Source organism: Ambystoma mexicanum, chromosome 4q (genome assembly GCF_040938575.1).
Source record: "Ambystoma mexicanum isolate Mex_15411 chromosome 4q, UKY_AmexF1_1, whole genome shotgun sequence".
NCBI classification, from domain to species: Eukaryota; Metazoa; Chordata; class Amphibia; order Caudata; family Ambystomatidae; genus Ambystoma; species Ambystoma mexicanum.
In genome coordinates, this window is record NC_090928.1 from 383,905,615 (window position 1) to 383,922,295 (window position 16,681).

The 16,681-nt window shown below is 43.8% G+C and overlaps 1 protein-coding gene across 2 annotated transcripts in view; it reads right to left on the reverse strand.

The window, feature by feature from the left end:
* AKT3 (AKT serine/threonine kinase 3) overlaps positions 1-16,681 on the reverse strand; it is a 2,870,184-nt gene that overhangs the window by 1,196,283 nt on the left and 1,657,220 nt on the right. The window lies entirely within an intron of this gene.

Genomic DNA, 16,681 nt, shown 5'->3' on the forward strand with positions numbered 1-16,681 from the left:
TGGCAGGGAAACTCTAGCCCCTGGAGCCATCTCCACTGGGGAAGCCTCTGTAGGTTTCGCCAGGGCCGCCACGACTCCTTCAATCGAGGCCTTAGCCGGGTGAATCAGGGCCTTCACGACCTTTGGCGTGCCTGAGGGCTTCACCTTGGGGGAGGGTCACCGCCTCGCTCCCCCTCGGCTGTCTCCGTCGGGATCGGCCGGGGCTTCTCCTGAAGCTTACCCGGGTTCTCCGACTTCCTCTTCACCGAGCCAGAGCGTTGGCTCGTGGTTGATGGCATCGGTGACAATGCCCCCTGCCTGGCAAGCGATGAGCTTGACCGATCGGCGCTCCCGGTGCCCGCGGACTCACAGTGCTTTGCCTTTTGTTGGGCCCCCATCGCCGGAGCACCCTCAAAGGTCTTAGAAGACCGCTCGGACTTCTGCCTCTTCTCACCCGCTGCTGGGCTCTTCCTCTCCAGCCAGTTGGTGAGCCGAGTACGACAATCCTTCATTGTCCCTTCGGACATGTTCTTACAAAACGCACAGTCCTGCTCCACGTGCGATTTGTCGTTGTGAAGGCAGTAGAGGCACCAAGAGTGTTCATCCTCCTTAAAGACGTTCAGTAGTCCGCATCCAGGGCAGCTCCTGAACAGCTTGGATCCAACAGGCGTCATGCTTCCTTTGTCCTGGGCCATGTCCACGCGGGGTAGGCCTCAAAGATCTTCTGGAATCCTCTGAGAAGTGGAAAACTCGATGAAAAGATGCCCTTGAGGGGCATTGAAAATTCTGAAAACGGGTCCCCGTTGATCGGAAGTAGAATCGGTGGAGCTTGAGGCTCGATTGACCGAAAATATAAAAGTAAACTCTTTGAAAAAAAATGCTAAACGCAGTAAAAGCTCGGGAGCTACAGCACGAGGACTCCCAACACTTGAACGTGCAGTAAAAATCTGAAGATGGCTGCCAGAAGAGGGGCTTAGGTAGAGGGCAGTCATTGGCTGGGGGCAGTATGACCCAGACACCAGTGATTGGTTACTATTAGAAAGACAGTTCAGAAACAAAACTGATTTTTTTTCTTTACCGAGGATTCCCAGCCTGACGACGGGGAATATTCATGAGTATGTAAATCCATGCCAGACCCCATGCTGGAGAAACAAAAAATCATCTGCGTACGCACACCAGTTAATGTTCAAACCCTTAATTTTCTGGGAGATCAGAGAAGCGGCATCCAGGATAGTTCCAGCATTGGACACATATACATTAAAAAGAGTGGGGGCAAAAAAACAACCTTGACAAAGCCCATTCCCAGTTCTGATCGTATATGAATGTTGACCCTCATTGTTTAGTCGTACCTGGACTAAGGATCCCTTGTACAAGTGTATTGGTATGGCCATAATTCCTCGAGGGACTCCCAAAGAAAGGAGCTTCGACCATAACAATACTCGATCCACAAGATCGAAGGCAAGAGACAGATCCATTGCTGTCATACATAGGGACAACCTGTTTTTGCCATGTCTTTTCTTGTAATAGAGTAACTACTAAACCACATCTCTGTCCCAATCGACTTACAAATACCGAACTGTTGATTAGACAAAATCGAGTTAGATTCCGACCAATCCACCACTTGCTGAAGTACCAGTCCTGCAACAATATTAGAGTCAGCATCCAATACAGTGATAGGATGATAATTTGTTGGTAGGTTCCCGTCACCTTTCTTGTAAACTGGAATAATATACGAGAGATGCCATGACTCATGAATCTGCCTATTCAGGATGATATCCGAAAACAGTATTGACAATGATTCTGCCCGTAGCTCTGGGTTGGCCTTAAAGAGGATATTCGCTAGTCTATTAGGACCAGTTTCTCAGGAGGAGCCTGAATTTTGGATTTGCGCTGTGATGTCTGCTATCGTAAAATTACCAGCCCACAGTTGATTCCTTAGTGCACCAATATTAGCAGGCATAGAATGTTTTACTACATTTAGGCTGCCAAAATGTCCTGCCCAGGTACCTTGGGCTATGCAATTAGTTAGTGCTGAAACTTGGGAGGATTCTAGATTATTTATTAAAAGCCAAAATTGACACAAAGTACCATCTTTCAAAGCAGTTAACATAGCTTCATTATCAGACTGCAGAATGAATTCCTTATGGCTAATTACCAGTTTTTCAATTTCTGTTTAAGACGACGTACTCTTCACTTCCCAAGCAGAGGAGCTATGCAGCGATCTTCGTAGCTCCTTTTTACACAGATTTTTATGGGACTTAACCAATGGGTCATACACATGGTGGTGGCTGGGTCTTGAGGCTACCACAGCCATAGGTTTTAGTAGATTTATTAATAAGATTGTCTATGTAGGCAGAACATTTAGTAGGAGTAAATTTGGTGGTTCTCTGAGCTAACAAACTAGTGTGGAAATCTGCCACAAACACCATATTTAGCTTTTCAACATTCCCATCATGCCATTAATTCTATGTTTAGATGTATTTACTTCTGGGCACGAGGAAATGCGGGAGCAGGAGGTGTGATCCTGATCTACTTTGATCACTACCTCCAGTGGACGATCACTTTGAATTGTGTACATAATCGTGAATTTTAGGCACGAGTCAAATAGGCGCTGCGACAAAGATGCGATCGACTGTGGATACCCTGCACCTATCAGTCCAAGTATACCGGCCTAGGTCCCGACTTAGAATGGAAATAACATGATATAAGCCCCAGTTCATGAACAGATTATCCCAAATTTGTCCCTGTAAATTCTTCGTTGTTGTTCCCCCAGGAGCCTCTGCTATTTTGCATTGGCCCTTAGGGTTCAGTATGGTTAATAATCTAAAATCTGCTTCCTGATCTTGATTCACGCCTGAACCTTTTGCATTCAGGTCACCTACAACCACTATATGAAGGCCACTATATTTTACTGTCATCTCAGTTAGGAATTCATTTAGTTTCTCAATAAAATAAATGAAGTCTTGCACCAGATTCCAGTATACATTCACAATAAGGATATGAGAAAGGAGCTGCGCCATTTTTAGTTCCAGCGCCACTGCCAGCACTCACCTAATTGGGGAGGTAGCTTCCAAAATGTTCGAACCCTCCTCAATCCTTATGTCTATCAGAAGACCACCTGACGGGCAACCTCTTTCTCCCCTTTTTGCTAGCTGAAAACGACAATCAAAACCATCAAGATAAAATTCTGTAGTCATCCAGGATTTTTAAAATACAAACACAGCTCACTAGAGGAAAATATGTAGGACATACCTCCTGAATTCCAGGAAACAAACAATATCCTTAGTTTAATTAGCTTGGTTAAAGGTCTTTTTTCAGAGATTTTAGCTGAGAAATGGACTCCCTAAAAGAAAGAGCTAGCCATCTCGAGCCATGTTCATCCTCCCCATTAGATGCCCGCCTCTGATCCTTTTTAACACCTCTCCAATCCCGATTCTCCCTCAGGGATTGTTAGGGAGAATTCTCTAATAAGGCCAATTTCCCAAACCTAGTGAGTCCGCCAGCAGCTTTGCTGGATTTTTTGGGGTTTGTTTTTTTCTGCTAAGAGTGAGACTCCTTTCCTCCCACACTTAGGCATGATTTGAGGTATGTCTTTGACTTTGTATGTGCTTATGGGCTATGGGCTATGGGGTCTTTTACTCCATAGGGTATCATCTGTTTTTGTGTATGTGTTACACAGCACCCTCATTGCAGTAACACAGGGGTGTCATAGTGACCCCCAAACAGACTCCATACCCTGGGACTGACTACTGTCTCCCAGGGCATGTAAAGTCACCATTGACTTTACTAGTCCAAAATTGTGAACAGAACCAGTACAAACCATCATATTGTGGAAGTACTGGAAGGGGTTAATTCGATTGCACCTGGGTCTGTTTTCAAAGGGGCACTGTCCAGTCCCCCCTTGTCGAGTTTCTGGCTGGTGGCAGTGGTTACCACGCAAAATATTCCACCAGAATATTTCCTATGGGATTTTCCCATTGATTTTAAACGCACCACTTTTTGGTGCAATGTTAAAGATACTGCCGGTTTATTTATTTAATATTAAATAAACGGTTGGGTCTTTTTGCCAGAACTCTTTTCTAAAATGGCGTTTGTGTGCGTCTCTGTAACTCCAACCAAGGTCGGGCCCTTTGTTCCACTTTTTGGCGGGCTTCTCCACCGAAGCCCTCCAAATGGTGCCACTCTGCCTGGGTTCCACAGGATGTGTGGGGAGGGGAATTGGCACCCTGGACTGCGTTGCCATAGCAACCCAAGTCGCACTCTATTCTGATTGGCCCAGTGGTGAGCCACCCCGGCTCACCGCTTAGCATTTTTGAGTGACAGCTAGGCTGTTGAATTGGGGGTTTTCTGCATAAAAGCAGGGCTTTTGGGACTGGAAGTTCAGAAGTCGCCACAGGACCTAAGAATCCAAAGAGGGAAGAAGCTGAGCCATCTGCAACGACGACACCACCGGTGGAGCCCTGCTGCAACAAACTCACCACTTTCCCAACGACAAGAGAAGATCTTCTGCTGGACGAGTCTTCTTCCTTTGAGCTGGTGGGATCAACCAGTTCGCCCCTTTCGCCTTCCAAAGACGTCTCTTGGTTGAATCGCCCGTGCCAAGCACCCCGGCGGCCGGATAGCCAAGCTTCACCAGTGTGACCGCGAATAAAAGGAACGCACCTTTTAACCGACGAACTCCGCGGCTGGTTTCATCCCTGGGCAGTGCATCGACTCCAAGTCTCCTCCTCGACGAGATCCTCTCTTCCCCTGGTCGATAAAACGAACTGCAACCACTGCCAGGAACAACTGCCACCGCTGGAGCTTCCTCTCTCTTTAAGGTACTGTGTTCTGCCTGGCCTCCCTTTCCACGGATTGCTAAAGGTGACCCTTAAATCCTTGGCTTTCCAAACCGGGTTGGCCCCAGACCTTCTAAATTTACTTCTTGAATCACCCCAACCTCTTTTGAACATTCTGCAAAGACTTTTAGTGCATTTTAAACTGTGTGATCTTGGGCACATTTCGGGCTGCTCCATTTAAAGTGGGCCAGGCCTATGAACTTTGGCTCCACAGTGTATACTGCCCTAACTCCCTTGCTTTGAACTTCAAAAAGCGTTGGGAACTGTTTTATTGTTATGCCCTGCCTTTTTCTCTCCCTTTTACTTAACTATGGGAGTGCCATCTAGGTTATGCGCTCACATCTCTTAACAAATAGTGTGTTTTAACTCTGACTTGTCTAATAGTTATCAAGAGAGGTGTTTATACTTTACCTGACTGTGATTTAACTTGCTTTTGATTTAGAGTGCTAGTGTATTGCCTAAAGTGTCTTTTAAATAAATAATAATATACTTTTGATACAAAGCTCTGGTCAGGGTTTGTTTGCTCTACTGCGTTTTTAGCCCTATTGTGTATAAACTATATACTGGGAGGCCTGGGGGTACTGGATACTACTCCTAGAGTTTTTAGATCATTCCCCAACAGGACTCTCCCAGGCACCTCAGTCTGAACACTGACAGGGATCCTCACTGTCATGTTATTACACTGAATGAGGGCTGGTAGAATAGGAACCATCTGGACAGGGCCTCCAGAATTTTGAGTGGGACCTTTGGGTGCCTTAGCCACATCCCCAGGTTTGAAAAAGCTTTCATCCACTACTGTTCTGCTAGCCCCAGAGTCTCTCCTGGCAGGAGTATCCTGGCCATTGATGAGAACACTGTCCATGTAATATATTTTAGAGTTTGCTGGTAGGGAGTCATAGATTTCCCTATTCTGGCTGCTAACCAGGCCCATAGGCTCTAATGATACACTTGCTTGAAGACTCAAGGGTTCTTCAGCAAAAACTTCAAAGTGAGCAATAGCCACTTGTACTTCCTCCTCAGGAGTGAAGGCTAAGGAGACGGTGCTGATCCCTGCAGGTTTACCCTTACTTCTGGGATCTCCTTTGAGGTGGTCAGTTGCCCCACAGAGATAGCATGTTCCAAATGCTCTCTGGAATGGTGGCTTGTTCTGACCTCCTTCTGGTTTGGGCCCAGAAGGGACACTAGCCTGTTGGGGTTTCCCTAGTGGCTTACCTTGGTTATTTTGTGGTTTGTGGCCCTCTTAGGTATGGGAGGTATTAGAATTTTCTCGATTCACTTTTGGTGGCTGCTTTCCCTCATCCTTTTTCTGAGTGACTCCTGAATCCATGTGAGTAGCCCTGTTGGCCACCCACAAGTCAGCAGCCTTAGCTAGCCTTCAAGGATCTGTTTCCTTTGAATCAGCTAAGTGCTGTTTTAGCTCAGGAGACCAGGCATCATAAATTGACTCCAACATAACAAGATTTCTCATTCCTTCATAAGTGTTCACTCTGTAACCCTTAATCCATCCCTCTAAGTTCTTCAAACTTTCATTCACCCAGGTAGCCCAAGGGGTACCATCATTCTTTTTGAGGGTCCTAAACCTCTTAAGGTACTGGGAAGGGATCTTCCCAAATCTAGCTATTGAAGCTAGCTTCACACATTCATAGTCCATCCTATCCACCTCCCCCAACTCCATTACCACATCAAATGCAACAGGGGGGAGCCTAGAGAACAACCAAGGAAGCAACCGATTCCCTGAGATGTCCTGGAGCCCATGGTTATACTCAAACATAGCCAACCAGTCCAACTTAGGTTCATACATACCCACAATATCTTTAGGCATCCAGGGGCTTTTGGGACTGGAACTCCTAGAGGATCCGGGGAGAGAAGCATTTTCAACAGACAATTTCTTCATCTCTAGCTCATGTTTGAGCTCCATTTCTCTGAGCCTTAGTTCTTGGTGCTTTTGTTCAGATTGGGCACCAATTCTTTTGAACTCTAATTCAAGCTTCATTTTTTCTAGTTCAATGAATGCAGGACTTAATGTGGGACCTGACAAAGGTCCAGTATCCACAGCTTGTGGTGGCAGAGCACGCAGAGGGCCAGTGGGGAAAGTTACATCAGCCTCACCTTGCTCATCTGTCTTTACAACAATGCTATCAAGACTTTGATTCATATCACCTTCATTACTGTTGGTTACATTTGCTGGGGAGGTAGGTTCCTCTGAACCACTACCCAGACTTTGGTTTGCTAACAATCTTTCTATCAATTCCATTTTCTTGCCTTTTACAGGAAGCTCCTTGTCTCTACAAAGGATTCTTAAACAATCAGCTGTTTTGGCAGACAAGGATTCCTGGCTGTAACTTTCCATAGTTGACTTGTTAGAAAATAGCTTTTACAGTGCTAAGCTTTGTGGTTAGTTGCACTAAAGTATCAGAAGCACTCTACAATGTATACTCAATACAAATCCCACCGCTGTACACCAGAGTTAGGCAGAATCCTGTGCAGTTCCCTTAGGGAACACTGCAAAAAGATTAAGACTACATGAGTAAGCAGTAAACCCAATTGGTAGCAGTCTGCACCACCCAGATTTACCTGGTAGCTGTGGCTGAGCAGTCAGACTTCCCTCAAGAAGAGTAGCGCAGCATATAGAGTATACACAATAGGGCTAAAAACACAGAGCAAACAAACCCTGACCAGAGCTTTGTTTCAAAAGTATATAATTTTTATTTTTTTAATTTAAAAATGTCATTGGTATAAACCTTACATTTATGTTTCATCAGAGGAAAGTACAAGTAAAAATAATGCGCAAACATTCATGTTATAATCAATAAAAAAACAAGTTAAATCAATAATAGTATGTCTAGCCAAAATTGTATAAGAGCTGTAATCATCCTTCTGTCGTTTCCTGCTAATATTAACGACCAACGTTCTTCAGGGTCTAGGATCCTTGTAGATTTGAGATATAATCGAACTATTGTGGTACGTTTTGGTGCGAGTGCAGTGCATATCATAAGCAAATGGTGTATGGATTCTATAGAGCCTTTTTCTTTGCAGAATCTACACATCTGGTCGCGATGGATAGTTCGATTTCGGAGCCCGTTAATTTCTTGTGTAGGTAAAATGTTCAATCTTAATCGGAGGTATAAGTCTCTAATAACTCGGTCAGGAAACATTTTGAGGTAAGGTGGAAGTTCGTTAAGTGCTCTCATGTCATTTGTGCAGTTCAAAGTTAACTTATACTGATTTTTTATATCTTGTGTCTTCATCCAGTCTAATCTAGCTACCTGCAGTTTTGCTTTTTGTGGTCGATTTAGAAGCATGTCGAGTGATATGTTGTTAGCAATTCGTTGTGCTTGGACAAAATCTTTCCACTTGTTCACAGCTGCAGCGTTGATGTTTGTAGAATTCACACGTACTATATCCCATGCTGGAATGCAGTCGGTGTTCTGGATTTTCCTTAGTAGGTCGAGTTGCTGCCATTTTATGATAGAGTTTAAAGACTGCAGACCTAGTTCAAATCTATCTCATAGGTGCCGCGGGGACAACATTGGGTAAGGAGAGAACCTTTGGCCAAAAGATTCGTTCTATTTTATTCCATGTGTGGTCGTGTAAGTTGATCATGGTTTCACCGCCATAAATCAGAATTGGCACGGCTTTCTGTTTGTAGTATAGAATAATCGATTTAATTGTGAACTTTCCAAATTTTCTATGAATAATTAGTGCTTGGCGTGCCATGGATTTTGCTTTCGTTATGAGGCGAGTTGCCCAAGGTTCTTCACTTATCGACTGATTAATCCACATCCCTAGATTCTTGAAGGATTTAACTTGGATGAGTTTTTCATTCTTCAAATAGAAAGTCGGTCTCTTGTTCGTATGGCTTGTTCCAGCTGTAAGTGCCATAACTTTGTTTTTTTTTTATATTGATTTGTAGTTCATTGGCTGTCATATAGATATCAATATTCTTCAGTGCTTGTTGTAGTCCTTTAGGGGTCTTGGAAAATAGCACAATGTCATCTGCGTATAACATTATGGGAAGCACTGCTGAGTTCAATTTTGGTGGATTGGTTAAAGGTGATGCTATAGATTCTTCAAGGTCTGAAGTGAAGAGATCGTAGAGTGCTGAAGCTAAAGGGCAGCCTTGTTTCAGCCCATGCCAGGTTTTAATGGGTTGTGTTACAAGGCCGCCTTAGAAAGTCTAATCCATATTTCGGTGTTCGAGTACAGAAGTTTTATTGGTTCAAAGATGTTCGCTGGGCAGCCCCATTTTGTTAGCTTCGACCATAGCAGGTCTCGGTTAATTTTGTCGAACGCTAGATGCAGATCATTGAATGCTGCGTACGTCTGGGTTTTTGCTCTATACGATTCATGTTTTGACAAGTTGAGAATGAATAAATTGGTCGTCGTGCCAAGGTATTTCGTAACGCCTGTCTGTCTTGTTGCCAGTCGTCGTGACCCTTTTGCCCATCTGATAAGTTGTAATATATTTGCAAAAATCTTGCCTAACGGATCTAACAGGGCAATGGGTCTGTAGTTTACAGGGTCATCAGAAGGGCCTTGTTTGTAGATAGGGACAGGTACTGCTTTTTGCCACGAGCAAGGTATAGTTTTTGTTTTATTAATTAGGGCTAAAATGTGTACAAACATTGCAGCCCATACATCCGGATCTTTTTTGATGATGTAATTTGACAGGCCATCTGGCCCTGGTGCTCGTGATGCATTTAATTTGGTAATTGCTCCACTGATGTTGGTAGGAGCCCAGTTCAGTATCCAATTGGTGTTTTGAGAAATTAGTTCTAGTGTCTTTCCATTAAAGCGTTGCTGGTATAGTTGTTCGAAATGTGACTTCCAGTTTGCTTCTGAAACTTCGGAAATTAACTTATTCCCCTGTTGTTTTGAGCTGTTTAGTAGCTTACATAAGTCACAGGTATTACCCGGACCTAGTAACCGCAACATGTTCTCTGCATCGTTTTGTTCGATGATCATCTTGTTGTTTTTGGCCCAGTTTTTAAATTTTTGTTTAGCTTTTTTAATTTGCTGGTTCTGTGTTGCATCTGACCCTTTTTTAAGTTGTTTTATAAATTTTTTAAGTTCTTTTTTCTTTGGCACTATTAAGGGATAGTAAACATGTTTATGATCCTGGGCAGGTGTGATTTTTTTGGTATTAGGTTTTTGATGGAAAATATGTAGGATCCATTCGTAGTTCAATTTCTTTGAATCTTTCATTTGAGTGCTTCAGAATATATCTGGTAGTTGGTTAGTTTGCTTTTTAGTCAATCTTAATCGATTATTGGCATTGTTTATTTCTAAGTCTGGTAGATCTAAGTAGGTCTAGTTGAATCTTGCAGTCGGCCATGCTCTTATTAGTATTTAGTGATCACTTTCTTTGATATAGATGTTTTCTGCATGTTGAATGGGTGACTGTATTGAGTTAGATCGAAATATGTAATCAATAATCCCACGACACTGGGCTCTCGCCCATGTAGCAGTCGGAGCTTAGTTTGTTGGTCAATCGCATCTAGTCGTGTCATACTTCTGTGTGTCATCTCTTTGGTTCATCTTCTGGCGCGGTAGTCGAGACTATGGACATCAAGTTCTTGGCCCACTTTAGAAAAGAGATGCAAATTCAGATCTCCACAGACTATAAATTCAATGCCAGGATAGTTGAGTGAGGCTTCATCCATTGCGGTAAAGAATTTGTCTATGTATACATCATCTGAGACGCTTTGGGAGTTCCAGTATGTATTTAGTACACATATATATTGGTTCTGGTTGTTTAAGCATTCAGATTTTTTTGATGGTTTCCGGTTCATGGGTAGATTGTAGGATTATGGTGTGTATCCAGGAGTTAATAACTTCATGTTTAACTTCTTTTAGATGTGAATCCATACTAATTAGGATCAATAGACCGGATGAATGCCGTCCTTTGTGATTGGAGATTGCTGGGTTCATGTAGATATTGAATCCATCGCATACCGGTTTATGGACAAGCCATCTCTCTTGGAGACATAACATCTGCTGTTTTAAATTCCTGACTGGTTTGGCAAAATAGATGATGATGATGGCCTCTCGTATTCCAGGAGCATACAGTTAATAAAGTGCTAGCATCGCAACTTGATTGCTAATGTCTATGCTGGAAAGTGGTTTCTGCATAGGAATATGAGTCGTTTAGTATCCTCCTAATCGGATAGCGATGTGTCAGAGGTTCTTAGGGGACCGTTCTTCAATGTTCATCAACTGGAGAATCAGCGTATGTCCTTTGATTGAATGATATACTTGAGTTTGATGAATCGGTGGTTATCGTGATTTGTGAATACATTGAACGATCATCATGTATGTTGTGTTCAAGGCTTGCCGCTCATTGATTAGTTTCAATTGTTCCAAGTCGGAATCCCAAAGTTTGTAAGGCGTCTATTTCGGATGAAATTATGCGCAGGATCTTGTTACTACAGCAGTGTAACAATATGGAGTCTAGCTTGTCTGGGCTGATGAATTCAATCAGATCGATATCTTTTGTTGTTACAGCAGTTAAGCCGGGGATGGCATGTAGAAGACGAAGTACATTTGTTCGATTAAGTAGTGTTTCTTCATTTCTGCAAAACCTTTCCAACTTTAGTATGTTTCGATAAGCAGGTTTCCTTGGGTCTATGAATTCCGGTAATTTCGGTGGGGTCAGTTCTCTTTGTGATAGTAATTCTTCTGTTAGGGAAATCGATGAGCCATCTAGATTTATCACCTCACATAAGTGTTGATCCGGACCAGCATTTTTAGAGGATGGCTCCATCAAAGAAGATGAATGATGGATTTCGGAACATGTTTGGTCATAGCAGTCTATTATTAGTTGTGAAGATTCATTCAATTGAAGTTCCTTGTGATTACTTGTATTTTGTTCTTGATTTGATTATGTGGAAAGGTTTATTAACAGATCCAATGTTATAGCTTCTGTTTCAGCATCCTGAGAATTCTATGTGATCTCCAAGTTATTAGGCAAGGGTTTCTTGATAGCTGGTTTGTTAGGTAGTATGTTCTGTTTGGTTGGAGGAAGCCTGAGATTCGGGAGAAAAGCTCTTGAGCCTCTTTGTTGTTTTTTATTTTTTTGTCTTCGGTTCGGTGGGTTGGGTGGCGGGCGATTGGGGTCAAATATACTGTATATGTCTTTTGTCCCTTCTCTCAGTTTATTATGGCCTAAATTTGTATGATCCATAGTCTTTCCGTTCAGGGAACAATTGGTTATAAGAAGGTCTCCATGGGGCGCACAACTCTCACTAGTGGGCATTGTGATTATTGCTGGCGGATTCTGTTTGTTGTGGTTATTTACTGTCGAAAGTGGCGGCACTATAACTGGTGAAACAGTGGATTGGGTTTCCATATTTTGCTGTGGATGATGAGACTGTTGAAAACCCTCAGTATTCTTCATATTTACCCGCATGAGGTCGATCAGGGCATCTGTAAAATGGATTTTTTCGGCCCTATCTTTCCGAGCTATGTCTGCAAGGCGTTGCTGCCACATCAGGGTTGCTTCAGCTTCTACTTTCAATCTGGTTTCAAGATTTAGCATTAGCACTTCATGTATCTTTTGTTTTGAAAATATGGAGGCAAGAATTGTAGTTTGATCTTTAGCAACTTCCATTTGTGCTTCTTGGATCTTCATGTAGGGAATTAGTGCTTGCCTACATACTGCAATAAGCATGTTCTGCAGGTCAACCATCGTTGTAGCAACCGATTCTTGCGGGTTGGATTTGGCTGCATTATGGAGAGGGTTTCCATTTTCTGTGCTAGAATTAGGTGGTAGATCGTAGTAGAAGCTATCAGTAAAAGGTGTACTTGTTGTAGGATACTCTTGGTGTTTGGTTATATTGCGAATGAGAGGGTCTTGCTGCTTTAGACTATGTTCTGTGGGATTTCTTAATACCTTTTTCTTTTTTGCCTCTTGCAATTCCATTAGTGCTTCTATTTCTGTCAGATCAAGTGAAAGTCTCTGAAGGCGTTTATCCAAGACTAGGTGGGAAAGTTCATGATGTCTCTCCGGATTATGACGTCGATCATGGAGTACTTTCCATTTTAATTTAGCAACCTTTTGCCCGCTCTTTCCGCGCAGATTCTTGTTCAACACCTTCAGCTGCTATGTGGATTCGTGGAGTGTGTGCTGCCGCAGTCCACTCAGTACAAGTAGATCTTAGCTGTTGAGTTTTGTCTAAAGCATCTGTACTTATTGTTGTTGGTATAACTGCGGTAATAAAATTATCTTGGGTGGTTGTCTCCGTTAAGGATTGTAATTGCGTCCGATGCCTCGTTTGTGGGCCCATCAGTAGAGACTGTTGTATTGTTTCCATTGTTGAGGCACACTTATGCACACGGTTTATGCAGAGCTAAGGAGTTCCGTGGCTCGCCGGACTCGCTCGCAGTTCGCACGCAAATGTCAGTGTGGATCAAGGGAACAGGTCTATAGTTTCCACACAGATACCAGTGGCTGTAATTTGAGAAAAATAGCGACATTTTCCACTTGTTCAAGTATCCGCTATTATGCAGCAGTAAGAAGGTCTGTGTATCAAGTATGTAACTCACAGTCCCCACGTAAATATCTGTGAAGATCAAAGGTTTAAACCCACAGTCTCAACACAGATATCAGCGGTTTATCTTGAGGGTGGAGATATTGTTTCTGTTGGTTGTCCAAAGTTCCGTAGTTCAATGGGATAATCCGCAGTCCCAACGCAGTGTCTGGGTGGATCAAAGGCTAAGCCTGCAGTCTCCACACCAGTATTAACGGCTGTACTTAAGGGAAGCAGTCCAGCCGAACAACGCGATAAGGAATGCGTTTCTTTATTGTGAGCTCGTTTATTATCTCTCAAACAGTAGCTTGGGCTAAATACGTCCAAATACAGGAGCAGAAGCGTAGGGTGTATGATGAATTACTGTGCATAGTATAAGATCGTATAATGCAGGAGCGGACTTCAGTTTTGCAAAGTGTCTTACCGGAGTTCAGTCGTACTAGTTGATCTTTCAGGACACGCAGGCTGGGAGGGTTAAAGCAGCTGGTCAACCCGCGAATCCCGGCGAACACCGGCATCTCCACTTTAAATATAATTATTTATTTAAAACACACTTTAGGCAATACACTAGCATTCTAAATCAAAAGCAAGTTAAAACACAGTCAGCTAAAGTATAAACACCTCCCTTGATAACTATTAGACAAGTCAGAGTTAAAACACCACTTCTTTGTTAAAAGAGATTTGAACGCATAACCTAGATGGCACTCCCATAGTTAAGTAAAAGGTAGAGAAAAAGGCAGGGCATAAAAATAAAACAGTTCCCAACACTTTTAAAAGTTCAAAGCAAGGGAGTAAGGGCAGTATACACTGTGGAGCCAAAGTTCATAGGCCAGGCCCACTTAAAATGGAGCAAAGTGAAATGTGCCCAAGATCACACAGTTTAAAATGCACTAAAAGTCTTTGCAGAATGTTCAAAAGAGGTTGGGGTGATTCAAGAAGTAAATTTAGAAGGTCTGGGGCCAACCCAGTTGGAAAGTCAAGGATTTAAGGGTCACCTTTAGCAATCCGTGGAAAGGGAGGCCAGGCAGAATACAGTACCTTAAAGAGAGAGGAAGCTCCAGCGGTGGCAGTTCTGGCAGTGGTTGCAGTTCATTGTTTCGACCAGGGGAAGAGAGGATCTCGTCGAGGAGGAGACGTGGAGTCGATGCACTGCCCAGGGATGAAACCAGCCGCAGAGTTAGTCGGTTAAAAGGTGCGTTCCTTTTATTAGCGGTCAAAGTGGTGAAGCTTGGCTATCCGGCCGCCGGGGTGCTTGGCACGGGCGATTCGACCAAGAGACGTCTTTGGAAGGCGAAAGGGGCGAACTGGTTGATCCCACCAGCTCAAAGGAAGACTCGCCCAGCAGAAGATCTTCTCTTGTCGTTGGGAAAGTGGTGAGTTTGTTGCAGCAGGGCTCCACCGGTGGTGTCGTCGTTGCAGATGGCTCAGCTTCTTCCCTCTTCGGATTCTTAGGTCCTGTGGCGACTTCTGAAGTTCCAGTCCCAAAAGCCCTGCTTTTATGCAGAAAAACCCGGATTCAACAGCCTACCATGTCACTATAACATGCTAAGTGGTGAGCCGGGCGGCTCACCACTGGGCCAATCAGAATAGAGTGCGACTTGGGTTGCTAAGGCAACGCAGTCCAGGGGGCCAATTCCCCTCCCCACCCATCCTGTGGAACCCAGACAGAGTGGCACCATTTGGAGGACTTCTGTGGAGAAGCCCGCCAAAAAGTGGAACAAAGGGCCCAACCTTGGTTAGAGTTACAGAGACGGACACAAACGCCATTTTAGAAAAGAGTTATGGAAAAAAGACCCAACTGTTGATTGAATATTAAATAAATAAACCGGCGGTATCTTTAACATTGCACCAAAAAGTAGTGCGTTTAAAATCAATGGGAAAATCCCATAGGAAATATTCTGGTGGAATATTTTGCGTGGTAACCACTGCCACCAGCCAGAAACTCGACAAGGGGGGGCTGGACAGTGCCCCTTTGAAAACAGACCCAGGGGCAATCGAATTAACCCCTTCCAGTACTTCGACAATATGATGGTCTGTACTGGTTCTGTTCACAATTTTGGACTAGTAAAGTCAATGGTGACTTTACATGCCCTGGGAGACGGTAGTCAGTCCCGGGGTATGGAGTTTATGTTTGGGGGTCACTATGACACCCCTGTGTTACTGCACTGAGGGTGCTGTGTAACACATACACAAAAACAGATGATACCCTATGGAGTAAAAGACCCCATAGCCCATAAGCACATACAAAGTCAAAGACATACCTCAAATCATGCCTAAGAGTGGGAGGAAAAGAGTCTCACTCTTAGCAGGAGAAAAAAACAAACCCCAAAAATACAGCAAAGCTGCTGGGGGACTCACTAGGTTTGGGAAATTAGCCTTATAAGAGAATTCTCCCCAACAGGGATTCTAGATCCTTCTCTGCCTGGCTGGTAAGTAACAGGCCCGGACTGAAGATAAGAATATTGTATCCAAGGTGATTTGAACAGGGACACTTCCAACAACACTGCTTTATACAAAGATCACAAATGAAAAACTATTGTAACATGATCATAACGATCAGGGTGTATGAAGTCAATCAATTTTAAGTCAGCAGAAGAAAGAAGTCTAAGTGTCGGAATCTATTTAGCAAAGCTAAAACTCTGACTCTGTTTACTGATGGTGGGACCCCGTAGTCAAACAAGTAATGAAGCACAATACTCAGATTATCTGGGAAAGCGGGTGCACGAATTGACTTTCGATCACTTTGAAATAACGAGTTGGGAACCACCCTAATAGAAACCTCAGGAATTAATTGACCTTGTATTTCCATAATCTTACCTTTCTCAGGGGGTCTCTGTTCCCTGTTCTTCCTCTGGCCCTTCCGCAGCCACCGCTCCCTCCTTCTCTGGCTTTCCCCTTTTTTCTGCTGACGAGGTTTCCAGACAAGTCCGATCTATGAAAGTCTCGTCAAAACAGGTTCACCCCTGTTCCTCCAAAACTATCAAGGACCACATTGACTCCCTGGCTCCTGCCCTGGCCGACTTCTGCAATCACTCCTTCGCCTCTGGAGTCTTCCCCTCACCCCTTAAGCACTCCCTTGTGCACCCTCTTCTTAAGAAACCCTCTTCTGACCCCTCCTGCCCGGCTAACTATCGCCCAATCTCTATCACTCCCTTCCTGGGCAAGCTCCTGGAGAAACTGGCCATCTCCCAGCTTAATTTCCATGCGTAATCTGTCGGTAGTCTTCATGACCATCAGTCTGGCTTCAGAGCTGCCAGAAGCACGGAAACTGCTCTCCTGAACATCCGTGAAGACTTGCTCTCCACCCTTGACTCCAACACTCCATGTGTTCTCATT